Here is an 18,229-nt window from a genome sequence, read left to right as displayed (position 1 = left end):
AACGGTGATCTCCGTTATCGACCGGCTGTGGCAGCCGGTTTATAACGGAACGGGCAAGCAGACCGGGAACCCAACCGCATGCCAGAGCATGTCCCCGATACACGGCAATACACAAACGATCACCACGTACTGGAGAGATGCTCTCGCAGGTCCTAAATGACGCGTCATAGTCATGTGACCAGTCTGTAGCCAATGAGATAACAGACACGTGACTGGTCACATGGCTATTTTGATGTCACGATAGGTCCTGCATCACTGCTGGTTGCCGGGAGGATGGAGCGATTACCGATAGAAAAGCGGCGGGAGATAGAGTGCAGGACGCATCGCGGGCACCGGTAAGTGTTATGGCAATGTTTATTAACTGTATGTGTACATTTATAATGTGTTTTTATGTGTTTGTGATTGCCTCCCATTGTTTCCTATGGGGTTCGAGTGGTTCGCCGAACCGAACTCGAACGAGACCTCTGTTCGGCGAACCAAGCTCGAGCCGAACCGCGACCGGTTCGCTCATCTCTGCTAGCTAGTATTAAGTCAGAGATTCTTAAGGTCAGGCAAGTTTGACCCAGCCATTAAGAATCTCCAATAAAGGGTTAAAAAAAAGACACCACACAGAGAAAAAATACTTTAATAGAAATAAATACACAGACACACTTAGAGACTCCATGTTTATTACTCCCTCGCATCCCTCCACGATCCATGGTCTTCTGTCTTCTTTCTCCTTCAGCCCATGCAGCTCTGTTCCATCAGCAGCACTGCATGGGAGAAAGACGCTGCTGCTCCCCGTGCAGGCTTTTCACTCAGTGAGTGATCAGTGATGCTGGCTGTTAGCGGTAACGTCACCGCTGACAGACGGGTTACCATAGCAACGGTGCTCCGATCACGTGATTCCCGGTGCCACTGCGTGCTGTTAGCGGTGACATCACCGCTAACAGGCATGTTGCTATGGCAACGGTGATCTCCGTTATTGACCGGCTGTGTCAGCCGCTCAATAATGGAATGGGGAAGCAGAACGGGGAGTCGACAGTGTGCCAGAGCATGTCGCCGGTACACGGCGATACACAAACGTGCACCGTGTACCGGAGAGATGCAATGACAGGACTTAGCATGACGTCAAAGCCATGTGACCAGTCTGTAGCCAATAAAATAATAGACACGTGACTGGTCACATGCTATTTTGACGTCATGATAGGTCCTGTCATCACTGCTGGTTACCGGGAGGATGCAGCGATTATCCGATGGAAAAAGCTGCGGGAGACAGAGTGCAGGACGCATCGCGGGTATCGGTAAGTGTTATGGCAATGTTTATTAACTGTATGTGTACATTTATAATGTGTTTTTATGTGTTTGTGATTGCCTCCCATTGTTTTCAATGGGTTTGGAGAGGTTCGTCGAACGGTTCGTCGAACGGTTCGTCGAACGGGGCACCGTTCGACGAACCGAACCGAACTCAAATTCTAGGGGGGTAGCTCATCTCTACTTAGTATATACATTTTTGCAAAAAGGTAAGAAGCTGTCCCACGTCATCACGGTGTATCCATCTGGAACAGTCCCTAACCAACTAAAGTTAAAAACATTTTATATACCTGACTTGTGTCTATCAAAACTCCAATGTGAATGGTAACAAGTTGTCAGCTGGGTCCCAGATTAAATACACAGCAAAGTGGGAAGCAGATTGATTGCCCAATCTCAGTATAAGGAGGGCTGCACCCCCATCTTGCATTAAAGGAAGAAAACAGACAACACTAAAAGAAACTGAGCTATAACAAATAAACATGCAACATTACAAGCATGTGAATAGCAGCCTCAAGACTAGAAAAAAAACACAGAGAAAAATTGTATGAAAAATACCCTGACTATAAATAAATAAATTGCAAGTGCCTAATAACAGGGCACCTAGTGTATACATAACCCTGGGCGACATATCTATATATGTGTATATATATATATATATATATATATATATATATGGTGCCCCTGGCCCCTGATCTGGTCAGGCACCACTGAGTACTGCACCCACGCTGTGGGCAATGCAATACAGGTGAACCAGAAGGCTGACCGAGGTGTGACTACACAGGCGCATAGTAATCAGGTCTCACACATCTATCTTTGAGTGGACCCCTGGGGAATCCAGGAGGGGGCGTGGCCTCCATCTCCACTCAAGGGGTGTGGTAGAGAGCCTGGTTGCTAGGTTGCGTAGGCAGGCACAGTGGAGAGAGGAAGTAGAGAGGAGTGAGGAGTCTGGAGTGGAGCTCAGAGAGAGCAGATGTGCAGGACCCACTAGTGAGCCGAGTCTGAAGTGGAGCTCAGGGAGAGCAGACGCAAAGAGGAGACCTGAGGCTGCCACTAGTCAGACAACGTACGCGCAGTGACTACCGACGGGAGAGATCTGTCACCTGGTAGTGCCCTAAGCTAGAGAGAGCAAAGGGTTGGCAGAGTAAGGGGACTGCCAGGGAGGTACAGACCCTCAAGGGTAACAGGTCCCAGTGCAGAGATTTATTCAATTTTCTCCTGCCAAACCTGCCAGTGGGGGCACTTCAGACCCACACCATACCACCACTGAGTCCGCAGCCACGTAGCAAAGAGAGGGCCCATAGCTCACAGGAGGCAAGCAGCCAGAGTGACCTGGTCCAGGCTACAGGCAAAAGGCCCAAAAGAAGGGGAGAGAGAGGCATCAGCAACTTCCCTGGGCGACCCCAGCAGGGCTTCAAGTAGGGGTCACCCCAAAACACACAGGGCTAGGAAGGCGAGTTGGTAGTCACCCTCATCAGCCAGCCGGAAGGATACCTGGTTCCAGCCTGGTTCAGCCCAGCTACGCCTGGGTTACTCACCCTATCATCAACTGTGAGTAAAAACCCTGAAAGACTGCCTGGACTGTGTTTGAGTCATTCTGCACCTTGTGGTTCCATCCACTCAAAACGGGCCCTGGGGCCAGCCCTACTCTCGGGGGGCCACACCATCTAACTGCACCACCTACCAACAACTCTAGGCGTTCCTTAACCTGCAGTGGCGGTCCCCTGACCACAATACCGAGAGTGGCATCACGAAAATCCTAAAGAGAAGGTTCCCTAACTGTGACCAGACTGGCCATCCCACATGGAGTCCCTGAAGGTAATGCACTGACACAACACCTGTGTGGCTTCACACACACACACACACACACATATATATATATATATATATATGCTGCTTCAATGCTTCAATCAGGAAGGGGGGGGGTATAGCATGTGGGTTGCTGGGGTTTGTGTGCTAGGGCAGCTTTTAATTTACATTCCAGCCCTGAATCCATTTTTGTGATTGGCAAATAGCACTCATATGTAAATATTAGTGATGAGCGAGTACTAAAAAGCTCGGGTGCTCGAGGCTCGGGCTGAGCATCCCAAGATACTCGTGTACTCGGCCCGAGCACCGAGCCCAATGTTATCCTATGGGAGACCCGAGTATTTTTGTGAAATGACCCCCCGGCAGCATGTAGAAACCCTAAAAATGTCACAAAAGTCTCAGAAGAGTGCTCAAATGACATGGCAACAGCATGGGGAAGACCCCTTGAAGCATTTATCACTCAAAAGTCACAGCTGTGAACAATTTTGTCCGAGTTTTACGCCATTTTTACGGACTCACCAGAAAACCTTCCAAAATGACACCAAAATGAATTTTCATGGCGGAAATGTTAAGGGCACATACCCAATAGTGAGATAGAGCTGGTGTATGTTACTTTTTGAGATTAATACATGAAAGATTTTACGTAAAACATTGTGTGGCACTCCGATGTCCAAAACGCACGTTTTGTGCTTTTTACTAACGATGTCGGTCATTTTTTTTTTCATTCTATCTCCCGTCGGTCGGTCTCGCTCTGTCGGTCTCTCTCTGTCTTGTCTGTCCCCCTCTGACAGTCTGTCGGTCATTCTCCCCCCTCTCTCTTACTTACTGTTCCCCGATCTCCGACGCGGCGCTGCACGGCTGTTCACACTGTTCCGGCGGCTTTTCCTCTTTTGAAAAAGCCGGCCGCTCATTAATCAATCTCGTATTCTCTGCTTTCCTGCTTTTCGGCGCCTATGATTGGTTGCAGTGAGACACGCCCCCACGCTGAGTGACAGGTGTCACACTGCACCCAATCACAGCAGCCGGTGGGCGTGTGTATACTGTGCAGTAAAATAAATAAATAAATAATTAAAAAAACCGGCGTGCGGTCCCCCCCAATTTTAATACCAGCCAGATAAAGCCATACAGCTGAAGGCTGGTATTCTCAGGATGGGGAGCCCCACGTTATGGGGAGCCCCCCACCCTAACAATATCAGTCAGCAGCTGCCCAGAATTGCCGCATACATTATATGCGACAGTTCTGGGACTGTACCCGGCTCTTCCCGATTTACCCTAGTGCGTTGGCAAATCGGGGTAATAAGGAGTTAATGGCAGCCCATAGCTGCCACTAAATCCTAGATTAATCATGTCAGGCGTCTCCCCGAGATTCCTTCCATGATTAATCTGTAAATTACAGTTAAAAAACACACACACCCGAAAAAATCATTTATTAGAAATAAAAAACACTAACAAAGTCCCTCATTACCAATTTATTAACCCCGACAAACCCTCCATGTCCGGCGTAATCCACGGACCTCCAGCGTCGCGTCCAGCTGTGCTGCATGCAGGTGACAGGAGCTGCAGAATACACCGCCGCTCCGGTCACCTCCACGCAGCTAATGAGATGAGTATAGCGATCAGCTGAGCTGTCACTGAGGTTACCTGGATGCAGCGGTGGATGCAGCGGTGGATGCAGCGGTGGCCGCAGGTAACCTCAGTGACAGCTCAGCTGATCGCGCTACTCACCGCCGCTCCGGTCAGCTCCATGCACCAACTGAGGTGAGTATAGCGATCAGCTGCTGTCACTGAGGTTAATCGCGGCCACCGCTGGATCCAGCGGTGGCCGTGAGTTACCTGACTGACAGCAGCTGATCGCGCTATTCCCTTCATTAGCTGCGTGGAGGTGACCGGAGCGGCGGTGTATTCTGCAGCTCCTGTCACTTCCATGCAGCAGAGCTGGATGCGACGCTGGAGGACTGTGGATTACGCCGGACATGGAGGGTTTGTCGGGGTTAATAAATTGGTAATGAGGGACTTTGTTAGTGTTTTTTATTTCTAATAAATGATTTTTTCGGGTGTGTGTGTTTTTTAACTGTAATTTACAGATTAATCATGGAAGGAATCTCGGGGAGACGCCTGACATGATTAATCTAGGACTTATTGGCAGCTATGGGCTGCCATTAACTCCTTATTACCCCGATTTGCCAACGCACTAGGGTAAATCGGGAAGAGCCGGGTACAGTCCCAGAACTGTCGCATATAATGTATGCGGCAATTCTGGGCAGCTGCTGACTGATATTGTTAGGGTGGGGGGCTCCCCATAACGTGGGGCTCCCCATCCTGAGAATACCAGCCTTCAGCTGTATGGCTTTATCTGGCTGGTATTAAAATTGGGGGGGACCGCACGCCGTTTTTTTTAATTATTTATTTATTTATTTTACTGCACAGTATACACACGCCCACCGGCTGCTGTGATTGGGTGCAGTGTGACACCTGTCACTCAGCGTGGGGGCGTGTCTCACTGCAACCAATCATAGGCGCCTGTGGGCGTGGAAAGCAGGGAATATGAGATGGCTGTGTACAGAGCATAGCGTGCCCGCCGGTATAAAGGCTCGGTCACGCTGTGCAGGCCGGCCAATCACTGCAATTCCACAACTAACAGGGCTGTGGCATTGCAGTGGTCTGCCAGCCAATCCCTGCATGAGGGCTGGCTCTCAAAAGAGCGCCAACATGCAGGGATGAAGACCACGAGTAAAGCACGAGTATTGCAAAATTACTCGGTACCCGCCGAGTAGCCCGAGTACAGTGATACTCGTGCGAGTACCGAGTAGTAACAAGCATACTCGCTCATCACTAGTAAATATCATTTTTGCAAAGACAAAATAGAGTAGTAGTCGACAAAGTCACAGTGATTCAAGTGAGAACTTTAATCTGGTTGGTAGCAGGGTATAAATGTATTTCCCAGGAACTTGGGAACTTGTGTGCTCTGTTATATGCGGCCGATTATAAGCCTGCTTTATATTTGAGCTTTTCTGTGAATTGCCCATATCCCGCTCCTTCCCAGATAAGGGATGTAAACAAGTCATTTCACACTCCAGTACAGAGCAGGATTCACATTAAATCTTGATAGCTGTGTATTTTCACTTGGTTAATGTTCCTTTCCCTCCTAGTTTTCTTCTCTAGGTTCTGTTCTGATTTCTATCTTGGTGACATGTTATTATACTCCATGTTATACTTCTATCCCAATCATTTTTTTCGTTTAACTAGAATTTTGGAAAATATTGCAGGTCTTATTTTATGTGGACAGATCTCAGAGACTCGATTCAAGTAATAGAAACATCCATCAGTTTATCGCAAAAGCTGCCACTGAGTGATCATGTCCACTGTAAAGTAATTCATAGCTTTGACTTGATAAGGAAAAGTTTGGTGATTTACTGGAAAGTGATACATGTTCGTAAAAAATAAAAGTTTTTGCGCGGCAGTAATAGGTCTAAAATTCTTTAAAAGAACGGAGAGTCCTCAGTGGTTGATACTTTTCAGTTAGTCATTAAAAGATATCAACCACTGAGGACTCTTAGGGGCACTTTGTACGCTGCGACATCGCAGGCCGATGCTGCAATGCTGAGCGCAATAGTACCCGCCCCCGTCACAGCAGCGATATTCTTGTGATAGCTGCCGTAGCGAACATTATCGCTACAGCAGCTTCACATGGACTCACCTGTCCTGCGACCGTCGCTCTGGCCGGCGACCCGCCTCCTTGTTAAGGGGGCGGGTCGTGCGGCGTCATAGCGACGTCACACGCCAGGTGACCAATCGGAGCGGAGGGGCGGAGATGAGTGGGATGTAAAAATCCCGCCCATCTCCTTCCTTCTGCATATTCTACGGAAGCCACAGTGACGCCGGTAGGAGATGTTCCTCGCTCCTGCGGCTTCACACACAGCGATGTGTGCTGCCGCAGGAGCGAGGAACAACATCGGACTGTCGCGTCAGCGTAATTATGGATTACGCCGACGCTGCAGCGATGATACGATTACGACGCTTTTGCGCTAGTTAATCGTATCATCGAGCCTTTACACACTACGATGTCGCATGCGATGCCGGAAGTGCGTCACTTTTAATTTGACCCCACCGACATCGCAGCTGCGATGTCGTAGTGTGCAAAGTACCCCTTAGTTCTTTGAAACAATTTTTTTATCTCTACTGGCTAACACTGTACAAATATATATTTTACCTTTATTAGGTCTTCAAGTCTCTGCAAAACCATGTGTCTAATGACTAGAGTTGAGCGCGGTTCGCTGTTCGAGGTTCTCCAGTTCGCGGCTCGAGTGATTTTGGGGGCTGTTCTAGATAGAACTAGAACTCGAGCTTTTTGCTAAAGCTCGATAGTTCTAGATACGTTCGAGAACGGTTCTAGCAGCAAAAAGACCAGCTAATTACTAGCTGGCTTTCCGCTGTAATAGTGTAAGTCACTCTGTGACTCACACTATTATGAAATTTCAGTGTATAGTGTGCGGGAACAGCGCATTCAGATCACTGCTGTATGGATAATGGCGATCGCCATTTTTTTTTTTTTTCCTTGTCTTCCTTCCCTAAGCGCGCGCGTGTAGTGGGGCGGGCCAGCATGTCAGCCAATCCCAGACACACACACAGCTAAGTGGACTTTTAGCCAGAGAAGCAACGGCATGTGTGATAGGATGTCCATGTCACATGTCCCTGCATTATAAAAACGAGTATCTGCCCGTCCGGACGCCATTATCTCTTCTGCGTCCTTGGTGTCAGTCACCGCTGGTGCAGCGCCTATCTCCGATACTGCTGTGTACGCTCTATACACAGCGCTGTACAGCATAGGGATAGCACTTTCTATCAGTTCTTTTAAGGGCTAATACCGGCAGGGTCAGAGCCATAGGTGACAGATCCGTGAAAACAGAGTTTAACAGGTACACAAGATGGCAGCGTCTGTGTAGCTAAGGTCAGGGATTTCCTCGCTGCATTTCCCCATTAGGAGGGATAGAAAGGCAGGCTTCCTTTCCTCTACCCAGAGACTCACAATTCTGCCACTGTACCCTCCTGCCCTTTGTACACTCAAACTCATTGTTACTAAGCCATTATACTAGCAAACACTGAGTGAACTTAGTGGCATCCTAAACGTGGCTGTTGGACTTCTGTATTGTCCCACTAGTGCAAAGATATTTGCAGCACGTCTGCCTGCATTGCACACTCAAACTCATTGTTACTAAGCCATTATACTAGCAAACACTGAGTGAACTTAGTGGCATCCTAAAAGTGGCAGTTGGACTTCTGTATTGTCCCACTAGTGCAAAGATATTTGCAGCACGTCTGCCTGCATTGCACACTCAAACTCATTGTTACTAAGCCATTATACTAGCAAACACTGAGTGAACTTAGTGGCATCCTAAACGTGGCTGTTGGACTTCTGTATTGTCCCACTAGTGCAAAGATATTTGCAGCACGTCTGCCTGCATTGCACACTCAAACTCATTGTTACTAAGCCATTATACTAGCAAACACTGAGTGAACTTAGTGGCATCCTAAACGTGGCTGTTGGACTTCTGTATTGTCCCACTAGTGCAAAGATATTTGCAGCACGTCTGCCTGCATTGCACAATCAAACTCATTGTTACTAAGCCATTATACTAGAAAACATTGAGTGAACTTAGTGGCATCCTAAAAGTGGCTGTTGGACTTCTGTATTGTCCCACTAGTGCAAAGATATTTGCAGCAAGTCTGCCTGCATTGCACACTCAAACTCATTGTTACTAAGCCATTATACTAGCAAACACTGAGTGAACTTAGTGGCATCATAAAAGTGGCTGTTGGACTTCTGTATTGTCCCACTAGTGCAAAGATATTTGCAGCACGTCTGCCTGCATTGCACACTCAAACTCATTGTTACTAAGCCATTATACTAGCAAACACTGAGTGAACTTAGTGGCATCCTAAAAGTGGCTGTTGGACTTCTGTATTGTCCCACTAGTGCAAAGATATTTGCAGCACGTCTGCCTGCATTGCACACTCAAACTCATTGTTACTAAGCCATTATACTAGCAAACACTGAGTGAACTTAGTGGCATCCTAAAAGTGGCTGTTGGACTTCTGTATTGTCCCACTAGTGCAAAGATATTTGCAGCACGTCTGCCTCCATTGCACACTCAAACTCATTGTTACTAAGCCATTATACTAGCAAACACTGAGTGAACTTAGTGGCATCCTAAAAGTGGCTGTTGGACTTCTGTATTGTCCCACTAGTGCAAAGATATTTGCAGCACGTCTGCCTGCATTGCACACTCAAACTTATTGTTACTAAGCCATTATACTAGCAAACACTGAGTGAACTTAGTGGCATCCTAAAAGTGGCTGTTGGACTTCTGTATTGTCCCACTAGTGCAAAGATATTTGCAGCACGTCTGCCTGCATTGCACACTCAAACTCATTGTTACTAAGCCATTATACTAGCAAACACTGAGTGAACTTAGTGGCATCCTAAAAGTGGCTGTTGGACTTCTGTATTGTCCCACTAGTGCAAAGATATTTGCAGCACGTCTGCCTGCATTGCACACTCAAACTTATTGTTACTAAGCCATTATACTAGCAAACACTGCTGCCAGTTTAAGGGCCGTAGTTGCATTGTCAGGGATAATTATCGTTGTTTATTCTGCTGTTAATAAAGATAGACCACCGCTGCAATCTACACCACCTCTCAATTTTTACTACCACATTTTAAGTGCACAATCTTGTCGCAATCAAAATGAGTGGCAAAATGCTGGTGGAAAGGGGAAGAGGCGTGTTGGAAGAGGAAAAAAAGAGTTTGTCCATGGGGAAGGTGGCAAAGCTCCATTAACATCTGCTGAAGATAGACCATCTTCCAGCAAAAGTAAGATGTCTACTACTTACCGTGGACAATCCGATGTGCTCCCTTTTTTATGGACACGAACAACTATAACAAAGGTAGATGATGGCCAAAAAAGGAAAATGCTTGAATGGATCTCAAGTGGTCCAACAAGTGCCCTCTCCGCCACCTCAACTACCGCATCCAAAAAACACCAGTCCTCTGAGTTGTCATCCCAGTCAAACTTGCTTTCTCCCATCTCTGAAGTCTCCATCCGCCCTGCACAGTATGGTGGAACTGAGATGGCTGAGTCTGCAGAGCTGTTCAGTCACACTATAGCCTGGGAATCAGAGGTCTGCTCCCAAGCTACAGTGAGTACAGACCAGGAAATGGTCTGCAGTGATGCCCAGAACCTTTGTGACTCTGATTCAGGCCGTGAGGACCAAGTTTCTGAGCATAATGTTGACCCTTTTTCACAAACTGTAACACCTGTTGTTATAGACAATGAGGAACATACTGATGACGATGAGACGCAGATACCAGATTGGGATGACAATTTAAATATTCGGTCAGGGCAAGAAGAGGCTCAGTCTGAGGGTGAGGGGAGTGCAAACACAACAATTGATGAGGAAGTTCTAGATCCCACCTACTGTCAACCCACAGTCAGGCCCTCGAGGAGGTCAACAGAGACGGTGGAGGAGGATGCAACTGACGACGAAGTTACCTTGCGCCTTCCTGGACAGAGTAGGAGTACTGGTAGCACGTCTACAACTGCATCCTCAGCCACCACTCTGCCTCTGAGCACTAGTCGGGGTGGATCAGCAGGTCGCATGCCCTCTAAGCCTTGCCTAGCCTGGTCCTTTTTTGACATAGCAAAAGATCGCCCAAATTATGTGATCTGTAAAATTTGTCATGATTCTGTTAGTAGAGGGTAAAACCTCAGCAGTTTGACAACTTCTTCCATGAATCGTCACATGAATAAATATCATATGTCCCGGTGGGAAGCTCACCGTGCTGCAATGCGGCCTAGCGGAGCGAACCATCCACCTCCTGCCCCTTCTAGTGCATCCGCGCGCTCTTCATCTTCTAGGACTGTGGGGACAGCTGTCACACCTGGTTTTCCACCCACAACTTCCACCACTGTAACCGCAACAGGCAGTTTGCTTGGTAGGTCATCAGTTGGTTTGGAAGGGGAAACAAGTACGTGTGTACAGCTCTCTCAGACATCGATAGCACCAACGTTGGATGAAGGCGACATCTTGTCTACGCCTGCACTTTCCTCACAAAGCTGCATTTTTCCAGGGACACCCTACTCAACACCATCTACACACAGCAGCCAGATCTCTGTCCCTCAGATGTGGACAAATAAAAGGCCATTTCCTGCGACCCATGACAAAGCTAAGAGGTTGACTTTATCCCTCTGTAAGCTCTTGGCTACCGAAATGCTGCCTTTCCGCCTGGTGGACACACAGGATTTTAGAGACCTTATGTCTGTCGCTGTGCCCCAGTACCAGATTCCCAGTCGCCACTACTTCTCTAAGAAAGGTGTGCCAGCATGTCGCACACAACATCACCGCTTCCTTGAGAAACTCTGTGTGTCAACGGGTGCATTTCACCACCGATACTTGGACCAGTAAGCATGGACAGGGACGTTACATGTCGCTGACTGGGCACTGGGTAACTATGGTGATAGATGGTGAAGGGTCTGCTGCACAAGTCTTGCCGTCCCCACGACTTGTGTGTCAATCCTCTGTCTGTCCAAGTTCCGCCACTGCTTCTGCCTCCTCCACCTCATCTGGGTCCTCCACCTCCGCCCCAAGCCTGCCTGGTCAGGCCACCAGCGTTCTAACTGCGCAGAAGGAATCACGCACCCCTCATTACTATGCTGGCAGCAGAGCGCAACGGCATCAGGCGGTCTTTAGCTTGACATGTCTTGGGAATAGGAGTCACACAGCTGAGGCGTTGTGGTCAGCTCTGCGGTCCGAGTTTAATAAATGGTTGTCTCCACTCAACCTGCAGCCTGGTAAGGCCGTGTGCGACAATGCTGCAAACCTGGGTGCGGCCCTTCACCTGGGCAAGGTGACACACGTGCCTTCTATGGCTCACGTGTTGAACCTTGTTGTCCAGCAATTTTTAACACACTATCCCGGCCTAGATGGCCTTCTGACCAGGGCACGAAAACTGTCTGCTCACTTCCGCCGTTCAACCGCCGCAGCTGAGCGACTTACATCGCTCCAGAAGTCTTTCGGCCTGCCGGTTCATCGCCTGAAATGCGATGTGCCGACACGCTGGAATTCGACTCTCCACATGTTACAGCGACTGTGGCAGCACCGCCGAGCCCTGGTGCAATATGTCATGACGTATAGCCTGGGCCAACAAGATGCAGAGGTGGGGCAGATCACCCTGATGGAGTGGTCTCAGATCAAGGACTTATGCACCCTTCTGCACAGTTTCGACATAGCGACGAATATGTTTAGCGCTGACAATGCCATTATCAGCATGACAATTCCAGTCATTTACATGCTGGAGCACACGCTAAACACCATTCGGAGTCAGGGGGTGAGACAACAGGAAGGGGAGGAACTACAGGAGGATTCATATGCGCAAGACACAACAACATCACCAAGGTCCAGACGTTCATCATCACCAACGCGGCAGGCATGGGACCATGGGGGACAGGGATCAACAAGGGCGCATGGTAGCAGGCGAAATGTTGAGGAAGGTGCAGGAGAACATGAAGAAATGGATGACGAACTGTCCATGGACATGGAAGACTCAGCGGATGAGGGAGACCTTGGTAAAATTTCAGTTGAAAGAGGTTGGGGGGAGATGTCAGAGGAAGAAAGAACGGTTAGCACCTCTATGCCACAAACACAGCGTGGACGTGGTCCGCATGGCTGCGCAAGACACATGAGCGCCTTCTTGCTGCACTACCTCCAACATGACCCTCGCATTGTCAAAATTAGAAGTGATGATGACTACTGGCTTGCCACACTATTAGATCCCCGGTACAAGTCCAAATTTTGTGACATAATTCCAGCTATAGAAAGGGACGCACGTATGCAGGAGTATCAGCAAAAGCTGTTACTCGATCTTAGCTCGGCTTTTCCACCAAACAACCGTGCAGGTGCAGGAAGTGAATCTCCCAGTTGTAACTTGACAAACATGGGACGGTCTCGTCATCTTCAACAGTCTACCTGTACCAGTAGCACCGTATCTGGTGCTGGTAACAGCAATTTTATGGAATCTTTTCATAATTTTTTTAGACCGTCTTTTGCAGGGCCACCAGAGACAACAAGTCTGACACATAGCCAACGGCTGGAGAGGATGATACAGGAGTATCTCCAAATGAATATTGATGCCATGACTTTGCAAATGGAGCCTTGCTCATTTTGGGCTTCAAATCTTGAAAAATGGCCAGAGCTCTCAACTTACGCCTTGGAGATTTTGTCGTGTCCAGCTGCCAGCGTTGTCTCTGAACGTGTCTTCAGTGCTGCTGGGTGTGTGCTGACAGATAAGCGCACGCGTCTGTCCAGTGACAATGTGGACAGACTAACGTTCATCAAAATGAACAAGTCATGGATCCACAAGGAATTTACTACTCCTGTGTCATCCTAGGGAGAGTAAATGCTTGTGGATTTGGAATGTGCTTGATGCAAATCAAAACATCCTGTTTGCAACTAGGGCACAAGTGCTGCCACTGATGGGGTGTCTGTGTGGCCCAATTTTTGGAAAAAAGGGAGACTCCTCTTGGAGTAACCCTTGCTTGCTGTGTTTTTTAAAAGGAGCCAAGATGAACAAGTCATGGTTCAGCAAAGACTTTGCTACCTACCCCGGTGTCATCCTGGGGACGGTTAAGAATGGCGTATTTTTGAATGTGCTTGATGCAAATCTAGCTGTGAAGTGTACAACTGGGGCACAAGTGCTGCCACTGATGGGGTGTCTGTGTGGCCCAATTTTTGGAAAAAAGGGAGACTCCGCTTGGAGTAACCCTTGCTTGCTGTGGTTTTTAAAAGGAGCCAAGATGAACAAGTCATGGTTCAGCAAAGACTTTGCTACCTACCCCGGTGTCATCCTGGAGACGGTTAAGAATGGCGTATTTTTGAATGTGCTTGATGCAAATCTAGCTGTGAAGTGTACAACTGGGGCACAACTGCTGCCACTGAAGGGGTGGGTGTGTGTGTGGCCCAATTTTTGGAAAAAAGGGAGACTCCGCTTGGAGTCACCTTGCGGTGTTTTACATGATTTTAGAAGGGCGTGCCATTCCTATATCTGTGTCTCCTCCTCTTTTTCGTTGTCCAGCTCTTTTGTTTTCGCATGAGTATATGTCCTTGTCACTTTCCCATGTGTTTGTGTTGTGTTGTGAGTTGTTTGTCACCTTTTGGACACCTTTGAGGGTGTTTTCTAGGTGTTTTTATGTGTTTGTGAATGCCTGCCATTGTTTCCTATGCGGTTCGAGTTCGGTTCGTCGAACGTTCGATGAACTGAACTCGAACGGGACTTCCGTTCGACGAACCGAACTCGAGCCGAACCACGACCGGTTCGCTCATCTCTACTAATGACCCAAAACAACTGCATTATAGATCCCAACAATTCTTATCAATGAGGTCTGAATACCCATATTCAAGCAGGAACTTGCTGTTGAAACAGGGCACAGACATTCACCCATATAACATATGCGTAAAACTGGCCATAACCAGCAGCCCAGCTGTGTAATCGGGAGAGAACCTCTACAGTAGCAGTCTGACTATCTTAATGTCCTCTTATAACAGCAGTCTGACTACTACACTTAGTAACACCCTACATCAGTGGTCTGTCGAGTTTAGTAACCCTCCATAACAGCAGTCTGAATGTCTAACCTTCTGATTCCCTATATCAGCAGTCTATGTAGCCTAGTGTCCCCTTTCATCAGCAATCAGGCTGGCTAGCCAAATGTACCTCTATAACAGCAATCTGACTGCTACACTTAGTAACACCCTACATCAGTGATCTGTCGAGTTTAGTAACCCCCTATAACAGCAGGCTGAATGTCTAGCCTTGTGCTCCCCTGGATCAGTAGTCTGACTATCTAGCCTAATGTCCCCTATTTGATTAGTCTGACTGTTTAACCTAGTGTCCTCTTACATCAGCAAACAGACTGTCTAGCCAAATGTCCCCTATATCAGCAGTCTGACTATCTAGCCTAATATCACCTAAATGAGCAGTCTGACTACCTAGGCTACTGTCCCCTATATTAGCAGTCTGACTATCTAGCCTAATATTCCCGATATCATATTCTGACTGTCTAGCCTTGTGTCCCTTTACATCAGCAATTAGACTGTCTAGCCAAATGTCCCCTATATTATCAGTCTATCTAGCCTATTGTCCCCTATATGAGCAGTTTAACTATCTAGTCTAATGCCCTTATATCAGCAGTGTGACTGTCTAGCGTATTGTTCCCTATATGAGCAGTCTATCTAGTCTAATGCCCTTACATCAGCAATCAGACTGTCTAGCCAAATGCATCACTATATAAACAGTTTGACGGTCTAGCTTAGTGACCGACTGTATCAGTAGAATGTCTGTCTAGTCTTATGAGCCCAAATATCGGAAGTCAGACTATCTAGCCTGGTGTCCCCTATAACAACAATCTAATTGTCTAACACAGTGTCACCCTACATCAGCAGTTTGGTTGTCTAGCGTTGTTTACCTATTTCAGTGGTGTAGTTTGATTTTAAAGTGTTGTGTCACCCTATATCAGTTGTCCATTTCAGTAACCCTGTATAACAGCAATTTTAGGATATAAATGGCATTCTTGAGAAAGAAAGAAAAAGGAGCTACAGTTCCAAAGTTTAGGGTCACTTAGATATTTCCTTATTTTTGAAAGAAAAGCACATTTTTCTTGATGAAGCGAACATCAAATTAAACAGAAATACACTCTATACATTGTTAATGTGGTAAATGACTGTTCTAGCTTCAAACGTCTGGTTTTTAATGCAATATCTACATAGGTGTATAGAGGCCTATTTCCAACAACCACCACTCGTGTTCTAATGGTACATTGTGTTTGCTAACTGTGTTAAAAGGCTAATGAATGTTTAGAAATCCATTGAAAACCCTAAGTATGTTAGCACAGCTGAAAACAGTTTTGCTGATTAGAGAAGCTATAAAACTGACCTTCCTTTGAGCTAGTTGAGAATCTGGAGAATTATTTTTGTTGGTTAAATTAAACTCTCAAAATGGCCAGAAAAAGATAATTTTCAGGTGAAACTCGACACTCTATTCTTGTTCTTAGAAATGAAGGATATTCCATGCTAGAAATTGCTAAGAAACTGAAGATTTCCTACAACGGATTGTACTACTCCCTTCACAGGAGAGAACAAATAGGCTCTTACCAGAGTAGAAAGAGAAGTGGGAGGCCCCGCTGCACAACTGAGCTACAAGACAAGTACATTAGAGTCTCTAGTTTGAGAAATTGACACCTCACAGGTCCTCAACTGGCAGCTTCCTTAAATAGTACCCGGAAAATGCCAGTGTCAAAGTCTACAGTGAAGAGGCGACTCCGGGATGCTGGCCTTCAGGGCAGAGGGGCAAAGAAAAAGCCATATCTGAGACTGGTTAATAAAAGCAAAAGATTAATATGGGCAAAAGAACACGGAAATTGGACAGAGGAAAATTGGAAAAAAGTGTTATGGACAGACGAATCGAAGTTTGAGAAGTTTGGATCACACAGAAGAACATTTGTGAGACACAGAACAACTGAAAGGATGCTGGAAGAGTGCCTGACGCCATCTGTCAAGCATGGTGGAGGTAATGTGATTGTCTGGTGTTGCTTTGGTGCTGGCAAAGTGGGAGATTTGTACTAGGTGAAAGGGATTTTGAATAAGGAAGGCTATCAATTCATGCCATACCTTGTGGACAGCACTTGAGTGGAGCCAATTTCATCTTACAACAGGACAATGACCCAAAACACACCACCAAATTATGCATGAACTATTTAGGGAAGAAGCAGGCAGCTGGTATTCTATCTGTAATGGTGTGGCCAGCACAGTCACCAGATCTCAATCATATTAAGCTGTTGTGGGAGCAGCTTGACTGTATGGTATGCAAAAAGTGCCCATCAAGCCAATCCAACTTGTGGAAGGGGCTTCTAGAAGCATGGGGGGAAATAACTCCAGATTACCTCCGCAAATTAACAGCTAGAATGCCAAAGATCTGGAAAGATGTAACTGGTGCAAAGGAGCATTCTGTGACGAAAGCAAAGTTTGAAGGAGAAAATTATTATTTCAAGTAAAAATCATTATTTCTAATCTCGTCAATGTCTGGACTATATTTTCTACTCATTATGCAACTCACTTGATAAATAAAAGTATGATTTTTCATGGAAAAGACAAAATTTTCTGGGTGACCAGCAACTTTTGAATGGTGGTGTATATAACAAATTCATAAGATACTTTTCATAGTATCATAGTTTCATAGTATCATAGTTTTTAAGGTTAAAGGGAGACTCTAAGTCCATCTAGTTCAACCCGTAGCCTAACTTGTTGATCCAGAGGAAGGCAAAAAAACCCCCAATGTGGCAAACAAGTTCCAATGGGGAAAAAATTTCCTTCCTGACTCCACATCCGGCAATCAGACTAGTTCCCTGGATCAATACCCTGTCATAAAATCTAATATACATAACTGGTAATATTAAATTTTTCAAGAAAGGCATCCAGGCTCTGCTTAAATGTTAGTAGTGAATCACTCATTACAACATCATGCGGCAGAGAGTTCCATAGTCTCACTGCTCGTACAGTAAAGAATCCTCGTCTGTGATTATGATTAAACCTTCTTTCCTCAAGACGTAGCGGATGCCCCCGTGTTCCAGTCGCAGGCCTAGGTGTAAAAAGATCTTTGGAAAGGTCTCTGTACTGTCCCCTCATATATTTATACATTGTGATTAGATCCCCCTAAGCCTTCGTTTTTCCAAACTAAATAACCCCAAGTTTAATAACCTGTCTTGGTATTGCAGCCCACCCATTCCTCTAATAATCTTGGTGGCTCTTCTCTGCACCCTCTCCAGTTCAGCTATGTCCTTCTTATATATCGGTGACCAGAATTGTACACAGTATTCTAAGTGCGGTCGCACTAGTGACTTGTACAGAGGTAGAACTATATTTTTTTCATGAACACTTATACCTCTTTTAATACATCCCATTATTTTATTAGCCCTGGCAGCAGTTGCCTGACACTGTCCACTAAAGTGAAGTTTACCATCCACCCATACACCCAAGTCTTTTTCTGTGTCTGTTTTACCCAGTGTTCTACAATTAAGTACATAAT

The 18,229-nt window shown here is 46.5% G+C and overlaps 1 protein-coding gene across 1 annotated transcript in view; it reads right to left on the bottom strand.

The window, feature by feature from the left end:
- Positions 1–18,229, bottom strand: part of CPNE4 (copine 4) — a 796,320-nt gene that overhangs the window by 602,045 nt on the left and 176,046 nt on the right. The window lies entirely within an intron of this gene.

This window comes from Anomaloglossus baeobatrachus, chromosome 6 (genome assembly GCF_048569485.1).
Source record: "Anomaloglossus baeobatrachus isolate aAnoBae1 chromosome 6, aAnoBae1.hap1, whole genome shotgun sequence".
NCBI lineage: Eukaryota > Metazoa > Chordata > Amphibia > Anura > Aromobatidae > Anomaloglossus > Anomaloglossus baeobatrachus.
This window is presented reverse-complemented; position numbering and strand designations above follow the sequence as displayed.